A 16,053-nucleotide genomic window follows, 5' to 3' on the forward strand; every position below is an offset into this window, starting at 1 on the left:
TTGCTTCTAATTTGTTCTTTGCAGTGGGAAGACACACCTTTAATCCAGATATTTTGAAATGGGATTCCTTTAGTAGTATTAGAGGCTACTTCTTTGGAATTCTGGCATATATTGACTATATTTGCATATATCCCAGCCTCATGGACTGAACAATTGCTGGGCTCTTAAACCTTCCTAGATAGGCAGCCATTATTAGATTATCTGTAAATTATTCTAATAAACTTTGTGTGTGTATGTGTGTGTGTGTGTGTGTGTGTGTGTGTAGACTGAGAGAGATTCCATAAGTTCATTTACTCTAAAGAACCCTGACTAAGGTACTAAAACAACCAGCAAGAGCAATAGTAACAGGTAATTGAGGTAACTATCAGAGTAAAATCTAGGGAACATCTCAGGAGTAACATGTGAGTGAAGACCACAGGCGATCAGGGAGGAAGTGATGTGCAGGTTATTTGGAGTGACGTGGGTCAGGAGTAAAGAGTCCTATGCTATGTTGAACTTCAGAACCAGGCATGAAGAAGAGAGATGGGTAGAGAAGGAGCTGAAATCATAAAGGTACTGAGGCTGAATCACATTGAAATTCAGCACCCTCCTAGAGAGTACTGGGGTATCTACATAACATATGAGGTAGAGTCTGTGTGCTCTAACAGGATGGAATGATGGTTGATAGGAAAACAGAACACAAGGGTACACAGCTCCACTTGTACTGTCTTAGGGAAGTTAGATGTCTATGAACGTAGTGCAGAAGTAAGACAATGCCAAACACAGCATCTCAGAAAGTCTATCTTCCAAGGAGAGGAAAGGTAGCATAAATGATTTGGGACAATTTGCTGATGAATAAGGAGAACTGCTTCTAATTACTTCTATTTTTTTAAAGAGAGGATCAGAACTCTCAGTAGATGATGAGGGAAAGGCATGGAGCTTTACTTAGAACTGGAGGAAAACTAGAAAATATAGCAGTAGTTCAGTGGTGTAAGGAATTCGCTGGAGGTGTGCAGTCATTACTTTCTTGAGTCTCTTTATCATGGTCATGCATTTTCCTCCAGGCTAAATTCAATGCCAGTTGCAGGTACGAAATAAACAAGAAATGTATAATTCAACATGAATATCATTCTTTAAAGTAGTATCTCTTCACACTCTCAAGAACATGAGCATACTTTAATTCTGTGCATAGCACTATATCAAGTATGTTCTTGTTGCTGTTGCCTTGGTTTTCTGTGTAATATTTTTGCTTCAAAGGGAAAGATAAGAGCTGACAGGTTTATTCCTTATCTATAGCAACATTTGAAATCAGTGCTTGGTATTTAATAAGTACTTAAATGATCATTCCTTTTAAGGCTACTTAGCTATTGAACCCATGTATATACAAGTTTGGCTAAAAAGAATTTCACCTTTGGGCTGGAGAGATGACTCAGCCATTAAAGGTTAGGTTCACATCCTAAAATGTAAGAGAATTTGATTCTCTATTTTGAAGTATAAGTTAATGTTAACAAATAGTAATTGAGTAATTGATTCCAAAAACCACAGCACTTTTATGCTTATTTACAGCTTTTATTTTATTTTATTTTATTTTATTTTATTTTATTTTATTTTGAAGAAAGGAACTCACTTGAAATAAATCTTACTAGATTCAAGATTAACTACCCCAGCAGCCATCAGCACAACTGTTTACGGCAGTGACATCATACTGTACTGTTTGTATTGAAACAGAAATGGGATGAAAAGCCCAGAATTTTTTAGTAAGGTTTCCCTCTAAAGTAGTCCGTCAGGAAATAAACACACACACACACACACACAGAAAAAGAGAGAGAGAAAGAGAGAAAGAGAGAGAGAGAGAGAGAAGAGAGAGAGAGAGAGAGAGAGAGAGAGAGAGAGAGAGAGAGAGAGAGAGAGAGAGAGAGAGAGAGAGAATGACTCTTAGGATCCTTTGGATACATCAAAGTCAAAGATTTCCAAGCTAGTTTACTTTTCCTAACCCAATACTTTGTTTATTTTTGGAAAAAAAACAGAAAATTTGTTTCTACAATAAAAATCTGCTTCTAAAGTATAATTCAAAGTCTTTTAAATTTTTTTTGGTAGTGTTGTGGTTTATTGGAGCATCCTAATACAAACACTGGGACTTGCCCATGGTGTTCTTAGTGTACAAAGTCCAGATATTTTGCCAGTTTTTCTTGAGCAAGGACATCAAGTAATTGACAGCCAGGTGGATGTTGTAGACCAACTCATGATCCATTGTCTTCACATGACCAACAGTAACAGCCAGACATACCACCTTCTTCATCTGGAACTTGAGTGACAATTTCACCTCATTCACTTTGCCCACCATGTTTTCATCATGTATTACAGGCAGGAGAATTTGCCTACCTTGTTTAGGCCTGGGCCCAGGATATATGGGGTCTGCTTGATCAGAGACTAAGAAGCCAAAAACGCATCATACTTCTTGGCCATCCTTTTTACCAACCTTTTGGTCTTATTAAGCATCTTAAGCACCTCCACCATTTCCAAAATCTTGTGGAGCTTTTGCTGGTTCCAGGACAGGACTTCCTGTGCTTTCTGGTTCAGGGTGTTGCTTGAGAATTTGCTGCTCATGGCTGCTTCTGCTATGGAAAGAAGAAAAGCAACTTGAAAATCTTGATGAATATATATATATATATATATATATATATATATATATATATATATATATACATATATATATATATATATATATATATATATATATATATATATTGAAAAATTATGGAGCAGTGAGAATAACAAATTAGATACTATAACTTTAAAAAGATTTGCCTAAGCCAAGAGCAGCACATAGTTCTCATTTATATAAACTAAAAATGTATACAAATGCATAGTATTGCAGTACATGGTCTTGATACATTACCTGTGTATATAACTATTATTGTTATTAATAACCATTAGGACACTGCGTTATGCCCAACAAAACATCATAAAGTCTTTGGGTCTTCCCTTCCCTCTTAGGGGAGGACATTTCTAGCCACCAAATTTTCCCATTTAATAGTCAAATATAGGAACCAGATTCCAAAGTACCTTAACTAAAGAGACCTTAAGTGCTGTTTTCACTCTGAAATTTTTGGAGAGCAAATCATCCATGAGGTCATGCATACACTACAATGGAAGAGTTGTTACATGGAGTCTTTCAATGGACTTGACTGCTGGGGAATTTTCTGACATGCTTCAGAATCACATTAAAAGGAATCCTGCCTGACTTAGTATTTTGTCTAACCACTGAAGGGGTCCGTTCAGATAAAGTTCAATCCAGCAAGGAGTACCTCTTACTGTCTGCCTCCGGTATTCTGCTCCCCAACCCTTCATAAAACTCATTTTCCATGCACATTTAAATTAGCTGTTACATGGCTTCAAAGCCCAGGTTAGCAGATTGCACCAGACGAGCAGTACATTCTTGGTCATTGACAATCTTTAGGTAATAGCCTGGTAGAACTTTACACCCTGTTGCATTGTGCCAGCCACATCTTGGGGGCTATATTACAATTGGTTCTCTCCACAAAGATTGCACTATCACATAGGCACTCTATCATAAATTCCCCAGCTATATAATAAAAGTGCCCTTCCCTTCTTATATGCCTCCTGGTCATTTCTTCAGTCACATTTTGATTGATGCTGGAAAGCAAACCTAAGCAGAGAATGGCAGCTATAATGCATGAAAGACCTTCCCAACCTCACGGTTTAGTTTAATACATTATTAAGAGCAAAATGCCAGGTTCCAATGAACTGGCTGCAAATGCAAGCTGTAATTAACAGGAGAGAAAGAGACAGAGACAGATAGAGACACACAGAGAAACAGAGAGAGTGGGAGAGATAAACACAGAGAGACAGAGAGGGGGGAGAGAAAGAGGGACAAAGAGGTTGTAGGAGACAGGACAACTTGAGAAAAGTCTGTGTCCTTGCTGTGCTTCAAATGTGTATCAGTCATTTCTCCATCTTCCCTGATACATCCAGGTGCGAGGATTTCTGGATATAATTACTCTGGGGCTCAGCAACTCCTGATGGGAAAATCAGTGTTTTCTGGAATGCAATGAGCACCATCATCCAGAGGTGGCAGTTCTCTTAGAATCTCTGTGTCCTAAGGCAATGTTCCCAAAGGCAAAACTGGTGTCTCAACTCTCTGGAAGTGATCAGAATCGAAAGCAACACTCACAGTCTGCAATTGAGGTGATGACTGGAAAGGTCCAGGCATTACCACCAATATGGAATACATGTGGTACCCCGTTCCCCTGTAAAACTTGAAGACAACCATCAAGATAGCTGGTTTGTTCAGAGAAACTGCAAACGCCTGTTACATCCCACTGATCTACAGAATTCTTTGTACTTAATCCCCAAATTTCATAGCAAAGGCTCAGTATGCACCTCTTTTCCTCCTGCCAATTCTGCTCTCTGCCACCTGCTCCCCCAGACCTTCCAGAGGATGTCTTCCCATCTCAACAGTCTCTTCTCCACTGGCAGAGTGAATGGCAAGGTGGAGGACATTTTCTTACCGATGGGTAGCAATCCACACTCAGAAACACTCTGGTGAATCTATCACGGCCCAATGACAATATCCCTAAAACAAGATAATGCAAGCATCAATTGTAAAAAATTAAGTCTAAAATGTGTGCAATCAATTCGCATGCTTTTTATTAATCATTTTATTCATTTATATTTCAAATGATATCCCCTTCCCCGTTTCCTCTCCACAAACTCCCCATGTGATCTCCCCGCTTTGACTCTATGAGGGCACTCCTCCATCCACTCACCCACTCCCACCTCACTGCTCTAGCATCTCCTATGCTGGGACATCAAGCCCCCATGGGACCAAGGACCTCTCCTTCCATTGATGCCAGATTAGGCCATCTTCATTTACATGAAGTTTGGTTGGTGGTTTAGTTCCTGGAAGCTCTGGGTAGTTCAGTTAGTTGATGTTGTTCTTCCTATGGTGTTGCAATCTCCTTCAGCTCCTTCAGTCCTTCCCCTAGTTCTTCCATTGGAGTCCATGAGTTCAGTCTGATGATTGGCTGTGAGCATCTGCATCTGTATTTGTCAGGCTCTGGTAGAGCCTCTCAAGAGACATACCTATCAGGCTCATGTCAGCGTGCACATTTTGGCATCAGCAATAGTGTCAGGGTTTGGTGTGTGCAGATGAGATAGAACCCTAGGAAGGATGGTATCTGGCTGGCATTTCCTTCAGTCTCTGGTCTATTTTTTGTCGCTGTATTTCCTTTAGAGAGGAACAATTCTGGGTTAAAATTTAGTATTTTATTTCTCCCTTAATAGATGCATTTTCTCACTGGAAAAGAGGAGGAGATGGAGGTTGCCAAACAGATGATGAGAATGGATCTATTTGTTGTTGGAAGCAATCTGGAGATGGGAGAGTGATCGCTAAGTCCCTTTCCTGTCTTGAAATGGCATGATAGAAGCCAAGTTTAATAGTTCTGGACTGTAATTCCTGTACGTGGAAGGCTAAAGCAGGACCCATGATTTTAAGGCTAACCTGGGCTACACTGTGAAATTTTGTATAAAAAATAAACAAGATACAGCAAAGACCTAGGCCCTTATTGTTTTGTCAAAGAAGCAAGGCAAAAATGTAATTTTAAAAGTGAAAGGCTTTTAAAAATGTGCTTTATTTTTTATCTTCAATTATTTTCCTGTGTATATAAAAAAGGAAATGGTTTTATAGTACAGTGTCAACACTTAAATGAAATGATAGAAGATAGGCCATAAACTACAGAGGTGGCCAACCAAACAAAGTGCTGCCTGGTCCTACAGTGCAACTAGGAATTGATGATCTCTTGCACTTACATTAGTGCTAGGCAAACACAAACATGTAAACTGATATGCTGGAAAAATTCAAAGCATACTTTCTACCATTACACCTATGCATAAGTAATAGTATTTATACTAGTTATTATAGCACACCTATTCCTAAAGTTAAATTAGTGTGAGTGTGTGTATGTGAGTGTGTGTGCATATGACCATATTCACTGAGCTATCCAATTCCCATCATCGTTGAAGTTTACTGCTTCTTTATAAAGGCACATTGGAATCTCTTCTGTGGAACAGGAAAAAAGCAGGAGAGGCAAATGGTAAAGGTGTGTTCACTGGTGTAACTCCCATAGAATATTCATTGGAAGAAATTTGTGAGCATTGCTCTAAAATGAAATCTTCGTTTTATGCATCTCCGGCAAGAGCTGAAACTCTTTCTAGGTCTGCTCTCATGTAATGTACTCTCATCATGACAGTCAGAACACTGTTTTAAAAATGAAAGTGTTCCTTTTGGCTGAACATCCCTTGTGTGCGCGTGAGGGGGGGGAGGGGCGGGGGGAGGGAGAGAATGTACACAAGCATGTCCTTATCCACTCAGGCAGAGGAGGAGGACACTGGGTGCCCTGCTCTATCACTGCTTCATTCCTTTAGAGCTAGGTGTAGTGGTGAGATTGAGAATGGCCCTCACAGCCTCATATATATGAGTGTCTGAAGTAGAAATCATGATGTTAAGAACAATATACTAGATACAAAAGATAAGAATCATATATTTTATCTAATAATGAAGCTAGAATAATTTTTTTCAAGGATGGTGTGAAAGTAGTAAACTAGTAAGGGGACTGGCTTCTAGGGAAGGCTCAGGGGTCCGAAGGGAAGGCTTAGAGGGAGGAAAGACTCAGAGAGTAGAGTAGAGAGAATAGGTATGACTAAAGCATGATGCATGCATATATGAAAAATCTCACAGTAAAACTTACTAGTAAATACACATATGCACATTAATAGTTATAATAAATTAAAAACCCAAATCTAATAGTGGCAGCCTCTGTTTAAAAGCTTCTAGATACCTTGAAGGTTTTCAAAATCCCTGACCATGTGAATGTCAACTATGACTCCAGTCACTACTGTAAATCTCTTTTCCTACCCATGAGACACTAACTTCCTTTCAACATCTCTATGTTCTTCCCTTTCATGTACAGGTTTATACAAAGAGACCTTTCTTCTGGCCATTTCTAGCAACATATCATGCACCACATGGAACATTTCCAGTTCTTTACCAATGCTGGATGTTCATATATTCAGAGGCAGTAAGATTTCTTTTTTCTCTTTACTGATTTTACAATACCCTTTCTCTTTCTTCTTAAGTTCATTGAAAGCAACTTTGCCCTGTTATGTTTCCTGAGGTAGCTCTCATGCCATTAGTGCTTAATTCATTATAAACGGTCAAAATATTAGTGCTGAAATGTACATAGTTTTCCCCTTGTAAAAGATTTAAATTATTTTAGTTGCTATCCCTGTCAATAGTAAGATAATGGATAAATATAGCTGCAGATTATCTTCCCTATTGTTGGGATGGTTGGAATGTTCCAGTTCACCTCCCACAGCTTCATTCCATTAACGACCTCAGTTAGGCATCTGTGTAGAATCCTGTCAGATTGATAAACTGTCAGTTAAGACTTCCTGGCTGATCAGTCAAGTAAGTCTATGATTAAAAGACAGATCTAATGTTAGCAAAATGCACTGGGCTTCAAAGACATGAAGAATCATTCTAGGAAATGCTATTTTCCTTCTCCTCATGCAGAAATTGGAGGCTTGGCTGCTCTTCCTTGTAGAATGACATAGGTTATCAGATCCATTTTATGGTACACTAAATACTACAGACATCCCATGGTAGACACTTTCTTCCTCTCACACAGTGACATGAACTGCCTGAGTGAAATCTGGTGTCACATTATGAGTGACACAAAACAAAGAAGGGTTTTGCCTAATGTTCCATGAGACTGAGGATGATCCCACTTGTTCTTGGTTCCAGACTTGCTCAAATGATGACACTGATGCCATTCCCTTGAATGGCAGGAGCTTTTTAAACAAGCATATGTGAAGCTGCGCTAAAGGGTGGGAGGTGCTGCCAACAGAGGGAATAGGTGGTGCAGCTTGCCAAAGCCATCTGCTTCATTTTCCTAATAATCTAACACCTGCCAGGGAGACTCATCTTACACTCCAAGTGGCTGAGAACTGTGACAACAGCAATAATTTCTCTTGAGCCCCCACCCTCATCCTTGGGGACAGTGACTTCCAACTTACCTATTCAGTCTGAAAGGTACTCATTTCTCTTAGGGACATCACTCGGGCTTTGTTAAGCTCTGGTTTCTGAGTGCCTGCAGGATCTTGGAACATTCTCTTTAAATTTAAAGATGGGCTAAACGGCAGGCATTAGAGAAAAAGAAACCTTCCACCTGGCAAGACTCCTCATCCATGTTGCTACCACTCATCATTCTGGAGGAATTTCAGAGTGAATAAATGCAGATAATATAATGTAAAAGTTATCATGATTTAGATTGCCTAGTAACCAAGATCGAATATGCCCTTCACCCAGAGATTTTCTCCTAGATATTCTTGGCTGGTTTCCAAAGATCCCCATCGTCATAGTTTGTTAAAGACCTGATCACCATGTGGAGGTGGAGAAGCAGGAATAGAAGGCAGACAGGGTCTGCCAAAACAGTCAGCAGGCTTGGATATATTCCATTTCTGAATTAGTCCTATGTAGAGAAGAGAAACACTCGAATAGCTATAATTTACCAGTTATAACTGCTTTACTCTATCAGAAGGATTACATTCTTTAATTGAATTTCTGCCTGGCACACATTACTTCTTTAATGAAAGAGGAATAATTATGTGAACTGAACTTATTAATTTTATTTCTAATACTACTTATAACTGATGCATAAAATCATAAAAATCAGATATATTACTTGAGCCATGTATGTTGCCTGCATATATGATCTACCTAATGTCTATATCAGATTAAATATATACTCTTCTTCAACATTTATCATTTTTGAACAGCTTTTTGGAATGAACAGCTCATCATTATTATACATAAAGAAAATTATATATTTAATACCAAGCATGAGAATAGAATATTGAAGGTGAATGAACAATCCAGTAAAAATAGGTTATTTGTTTTGATTGATTTTAATTATATATTAAGATCCGATACAAAAATAACTCTTGGGAGGTAAAAGCACCGAACTTTCAATCTTTTTTGAAAAATGTATCACAGAAGTAAAATTTAGTTGGTTATTTTGAAGAATGTTTATAACAAGGATTGATATTATATTTTTTTCTGAATTGTTTGCAATAAAATCTATTATATGTTTTACCTATATATTGTATTGCAAGACTGACATAAATTGCAGGAAATATTACCAATAATAAATATGTAATTCATTGACAAATTTTTATACAGATAAAACCATCATCTATTGTGATTTCTGTTAGACTTAATATTCATGCCTGTTTTCATGACAATGGGTTAGTTTAGATCCAGCATTAACCAGTGTTTTCATATCATTATTCTATAGAATATGTGATGGTAAGTGCACAAGCTACTTGTATGAATGACTTTTAAAATAATATTAAAATAAATCTGGGCCAATACATCCTCTATGGTTTGATAATAGCGACTTAATAACTACAAGATGATACTGATGGTAAGTAACTAACATATTTTCACATACCTCTTGGCCTTTTATATACCATTTTGATGTGTTCTTTCAGCTATATACCCACTTTTAAATAGTTACCTTTGTAATTATAGCTTAAGTTGTACATGGTTAACTCTAACCCCTGTTCTGAATTGAATACATGTTGCTCCAAGGATTGCCTTTTCACTGTTGTCTCTTCAATGCTATAATTTTCTGGTTTAACATAATGGTGGGTGAGTGGGTGGCTGCTTTTCTTTTAGTTGCCACTAATTAGGTTATATCCAGCCTTAACCAGTATATTTATATCATTGTTCTATAGAATGCAGGAATGCAGGAATGCAAGATGGTAAGTATAGAAGCATCTGTGCTTTGGGATTCAATAAGTCACTGCCCAAAACAACATTATGGACTATTGCTCCAAGTGGCTTCTATCCATACAGTGATTCCTATGTGGAAGTTTTTAATCAACTTTAGAGTTGACTTCTTTAAGGAATGAGGTTAAGGTTTCCTTCTTCTGCATGTGGATAACTTTTCCAAGCCACATAAATCTAGGATGCTGTTCTCTTTCCATTGTGTGTTCTTGGCATTTTCATGAAAAGGTCTTAGATAAGTCTCCTGCAGCTCTGCTTTGGCTGTGGGTCTCTGCATGTGTTTACATTGATATCAGATGAAGCCTCTCCAGAGACAGATATGCTAAGCTCCTTCCTGTCTACAACTATAGTTGAAGATCATTAGAAATGTCAGGGGTTCACTTTCTCTAGTTACTGGATTGGTCTCAAGTTGAGCCAGTCATTGATTGACAATTCCCTCAATCTCTGCTTCATACTTATCTCTGTACATCTTGTAGGCAAGACAAATTTTGGGTCCAAGGTTTGATGAGTAAGTTGGTTGCTGTCCCCCTCTTTCCATTGAAAGTCCTGCCTGGCTATGGGAGGGTAGCCCCTTCAGTCTCCATATCCTGAGTTATTAACGGTCTCACCTAGGGATACCTCCATAGTCCCAGCTCTCTGTCTTTTCCCACAGATGTACCCCACTAATTTCAAAAGAAAACCTAAGAATCAACTAACCTTGTAAGACCCAAATTGAGTTATCTATTTGAGGTTCCTATGAATGAGACAAGAGATCAGGGATCAATGCAAAAGCAAGAGGTTTTTTAGTCCAGTACACTGAGACTACATCCAGAGGAGAGGTGACTCCAAAAGGCTGCTACAAGCAGTTTTTATATTTTTTAGGGATACAGATTACATCAGCAAAGATTATAATTTAAATTTATTGGCTATGCATATGGACCTTTTAACCTATTGGTTAATGTGCATATGACAGGCCACAGGACCAGAGGGTCAAGTGACTATCAGTCTGTAGTTTTTCAAAAATGTTCCTGCTCCTCCCAAGAACTATGGGTGGAGAATGGAACTTGACCTAGTCTTGACCTGAGGTGATGGGTCTAAGGCTGTCAGAAGCCCCTAGGGTCCTTCATTCTGAACCCATTGGTGCTCATAGACTAAACCACCAATCAAAGAGCTTATAGGTTGGACCTAAACCCCTACATATTTGTAGCAGATGTGCAGCTTCGTCTTAATATAGTCCTCTACCAACTGGAATTGAAAAGCACTGTCTTTAACTCTGTTATATAGCTTTGGATCTCCTTGTCCTAGCTGGGCTGCCTTTTCTGACCTCATGGGAGATGATGCACATAGTCCTGGTGCAACTCGATGGGCAAGTTGGTACCCATGGAGGCTTTCCCTTCTCTGAGGACAAAAGGGTAAAGTATAAAAATATAAATTATGAGGGAGCAACTGAAAGGAGAAGATAAAAGATAGGGCACTGCAAACAGGATGTAAGTGATAAATAAATAAATAATAAATAAACAAACAAAGAAACAAATAAGGGGAAAGTGATAAAATACTTTATACAAAAGTTTTACTCGAACAGCAGAGATCCAGGGACACAGGTCCTTTGAGACTGCACTGCGAGTAGCCTGGGCGCAGAGAGGTCTGGATGGAGCACCCTGAAAGTGCGCCTCAGCCCCCTATTGGTTCAATGGAGCAGGAACTTGGCCATAGGGACTTGGTCTTCAACCAGAGGGGCCATGCATGCAGAACAGGCACTGAGGCCATCTGCCACCAGGAACAGTGGAGATCCAGAGACATAGGCCAGGTACACAGGACAGGACCCAATCACTGACAACAAGACCACTTTTAATCACAGACAACAAGATAGAAAGAGGAAAGTGAAAGAACTTACCACAGGGAAACCAAGACAACTTGGGAATACCAGAACACAGCTCTCCTATCACAGCAAATAGTGGAAGGCCAAACGCTACAGAAAATGAAGACTCAGACCCAAAATCATACTTCAAGTTGATGATAAAGATCCTTAAACAAAAACGGGAGGAAAAGCATAAAGAAATAGCAGCTTTTAAAAAAGAAAGGAAAAAAACTCAAAGAAATAAAAGAACTAGAGGAAAACAGAACCAAAGAGATGAAGGAATTGAAGAAGGAATTTAAAATGGAAATAGAAACAATAAAGAAAAGAGACTAAAAGAGACAACCCTGGAGGTAGAAAACCTAAAAAAAAAAAAAAAAAAAAAAAAAAAAAAAGAAAGAAAGAAATCAGTAGTCACAAGTCACAGATGCAAGCATCTCAAACAGATTACAAGAGATGGAAGAGAGAATCTCAGGGTCCAAAGACAACACAGAAAACATAGACAAAACAGTCAGAGAAGATGCAAAAGCCAAAAAGCTCCTAATCCAAAATGTCCAGGACATGCAGGACACAATGAGAAGACCGAACCTAAGGATAATAGGAATAGAAGAGTGAGAAGAGTATCAACTAAGAGGCACAGTAAATATCTTCAACAAAATCATAGAAGAAAACTTCCCTACCCTCAAGAATGAGATGACCACGAGCATAAAAGAAGCCTAAGGAAATCCAAATAGAGTGGAGAAATTCCTCCCGACACATAATAGTCAAAATGCCAAGTGCCAAAAGCAAAGGAAGAATACTACAAGCAGTAAGGGAAAAAGGTCATGTAACAGATAAAGGCAGACAAATGAGAATCACATGCAACTTCTCAAAAGAGACTATGAAAGCTAGAAGATCCTGGACAGACATCATGCAGACCCTAAGAGAGCACAAGTGTCAGCCCAAGCTGCTATACCCAGCAAAAGTCCCAATCACCATAGATGGAGAAACCAAGATATTCCAAGACAAAACTAAATTTACACAATATCTGACCACAAACCCAGCACTACAAGGAATTATAGGTGGAAAACCCAATACAAGGAGGGAAACTACATCCTAGTAAAAACAAGAAAATACCTAAGCAAGAAAACCAAAAGAAGAAAGAGACACAGACACAACTCAACCTACAAAAGCAAAAATAGGAGGAAATAGCAATCGCTACTCCTTAATATCTATTAACATAAATGGACTCGATTCCCCAATAAAAATACATAGGCTATCAGACTGGATACATAAACAGAATCCAGCCTTTTGATGCATACAGGAAACTCATCTCAGAGACAAAGACAGACAGACACTATCTCAGAGTAAAAGTTTGGGGAAAAACCTTCCAAGCAAACTGCCCCAAAAAGCTAGCTGGAGTGGCCATTCTAATATTGAATAAAATATATTTTCAACCAAAAGTTATTAAAAAAAGATAAGGAAGGACACTTTTTACTCATTATAGGAAAAAATTGTCAGGAGGAACTCTAAATCCTTAACATATATGTTCCAAATACAAGAGCACCCATATTCATAAAAGAAACCCTACTAAATCTTAACAAATACACTGCCCCAAACACCATATATTGGGATACCTCAAAACCCCACTCTCATCAATGGACAGATCATGGAAACAGAAACTGAACAAGGACACAGTGAAACTAGCAGAGGTTAGGAACCAATTGGAATCAATAGACATCTAAAGAACATATCATCCTAAAACAAAAGAGTATACCTTCTTCTCAACACCTCACAGCACATTATACAAAATTGACAATATAATCGGTCACAAAACAAGCGTCAATAGATATAAGAAGATTGAAATACTCCCATGAATCCTAGCAGATCACCATGGTCTAAGGCTACTCGATAATAACAACAAAGACAACAAATAGCCCATATACACATGGAAACTAAACAATGCTGTATTAAATGATAGCATGGTCAAAGAAGAAATAAAGAAGGAAATTAAAGATTTTCTAGAATTTAATGAAAAGTAAAACACAACATACTGAAACCTATGGGATGCAATGAAATCATTACTGAGAGGAAAACTCATAGCTCTGAGGGCTTCCAAAAAGAAACTGGAGGGAGCATACACTAGCAACTTGACAGCACAGTTGAAAGCTCTAGGACAAAAAGAAGCAGACAAACTGCAAAAAATAATCAAACTCAGAGCAGAAATTGAACAAATAGAAACAAAAAGACCATTCAAAGAATCAACAAAACCAAGAGCTTGTTCTTTGAGAAAATTAACAAGATTAATAAATCCTTAGAAAGACTAACTAGAGGCGAAAGAGGGAGTATCCAAATAACAAAATCAGAAAGGAAAGTGGAGACATAACAACTGAAACTGAGGAAATTCAAGAAATCATAAGATCCTATTACAAAAGCCTATTCTCAACAAAGCTGGAAAATCTGAAGGAAATGGATGAATTCCTAGACAGATATCAGATACTAAAGTTAAACCAGGACCAGGTAAACCATCTAAATAATCCCATAACACCTAAAGAATAGAAGCAGTCATCAAAAGCCTCCCAACAAAAAAAAGCCCAGGTCCAGATGGGTTCAGTGCAGAATTCTATCAGACATTTATTGTCAACCTAATACCAATACTCTCCAAACTATTCCACAAATTAGAGTGAGATGGAACACTACCTAACTAATTTTTCGAGGCCACAATAACCCTAGTTACTAAACCACACAAAACCCTACAAGGAAAGAACATCGGACCAATCTCACTTAATAACATTGATGCAAAAATACTCAGAAAAAAAAAATACTTGCAAACCGAATCCAAGAACACATCAAAATGATCATTCACCAGTCTCAAGTAGGCTTCATCCCTGGGATGCAGAGATGGTTTAATATATGGAAATCCATCAATGTAATCCACCATATAAACAAACTCAAACAAACAAAAAAAAAAAAAAAAAAAAAAAAAAAAAAAAAAAAAACACATGGTCATCTCACTAGATGCTGAGAAAGCCTTAGACAAAATTCAATACCCATTCATGTTAAAAATCTTGGAAAGAACAGGAATCCAAGGCCCATACTTAAACATTATAAAAGCAATATACAGCAAACCAATAGCAAACATCAAACTTAAAGGCAGGAAACTTGAAGCAATCCCACTAAAATCAGGGACTAGACAAGGCTGCCTAGTCTCCCACTACCTATTCAACATAGTACTGGAAATCCTGGCTAGAGCAATTAGACAGCAAAAGGAAATCAAAGAGTTGCAAATCTGAAAGGAAAATGTAAAAATATCACTATTTGGATATGACATGATAGTATACTTAAGTGACCCCACAAATTCCACTAGAAAACTTCTATAGCTGATAAACAACTTCAGCAAAGTGGCTGGATATAAAATTAACTCAAACAAATCAGTAGCCTTCCTCTACTCAAAAGACAAACATGTGCAGAAAGAAATTAGGGGAAATATTCACTTAACAATAGTCAAAAAATTATGAAATACTTGGTGTGACTCTAACTAAGCAAGTGAAGCACCTGTATGACAAGAACTTCAAATCTCTAAAGAAGGAAATGTAGTAAAATCTCAGAATATGGAAAGATCTCCCATGCTCATGGATTGGAAAGATCAACATTTTAAAAATGGCCATCTTATCAAAAGCAATCTACAGATTCAATGCAATCCCCATCAAAATTCCAACCCAGTTCTTCATTGAGTTGGAAAGAGCAATGTGCAGTTTCATCTGGAATAACAAAAGACCTAGAATAGCGAAATCCACCCTCAACAACAAAACCTCTGCCGGAATCACTATCCCTAACCTCAAACTGTATTACAAGGCAATTGTGCTAAAAAAAACTGCATGGTACTGGTACAGAGATAGGCCGGTGGATCAGTGGAATAGAATAGAAGATCCAGAAATGATCCCTCACACATATGGTCACATGATTTCTGACAAAGGAGCTGTAAACACTCAGTGGAAAAAGGACAGCCTCTTCAACAAATGGTGTTGGTGCAACTGGCACTCAGCATGCAGAAGAATGAAAATAGACCCTTTCTTATCTCCTTGTACAAAGCTCAAGTGCAAGTGGATCAAAGATCTGCACATTAAACCAGGTACACTGAAATCATTAAAAGAGAAATTAGGGAAAACCTTAGAACACATAGGCACAGGAGAAAATTTCCTGAATAGAACACCAATGGCTTGTGCTTTAAGGACAAATATTGACAAATGGGACTTAATGAGATTGCAAAGTTTCTGTAAGGCTAAGGACACTGTCAAGGAAACAAAATGGCAACCAACAGACTGGGAAAAGATCTTTACCAGTCCTCCATCTGATAGAGGCCTATTATCCAAGGTATACAAAGAATTCA

The 16,053-nt window shown here is 38.1% G+C and overlaps 1 pseudogene across 1 annotated transcript; it reads right to left on the minus strand.

Moving 5' to 3' along the window:
• Positions 1 to 2,098: 2,098 nt before the first annotated feature.
• On the minus strand, positions 2,099 to 2,586 carry LOC308429899 (large ribosomal subunit protein uL1-like; annotated as a pseudogene). Its single transcript has one exon. The product of its transcript is annotated as a large ribosomal subunit protein uL1-like (transcript).
• Between the last annotated feature and the right edge of the window lie 13,467 nt (positions 2,587 to 16,053).

Source organism: Micromys minutus (genome assembly GCF_963924665.1).
Source record: "Micromys minutus genome assembly, chromosome: 14".
Lineage (NCBI taxonomy): Eukaryota > Metazoa > Chordata > Mammalia > Rodentia > Muridae > Micromys > Micromys minutus.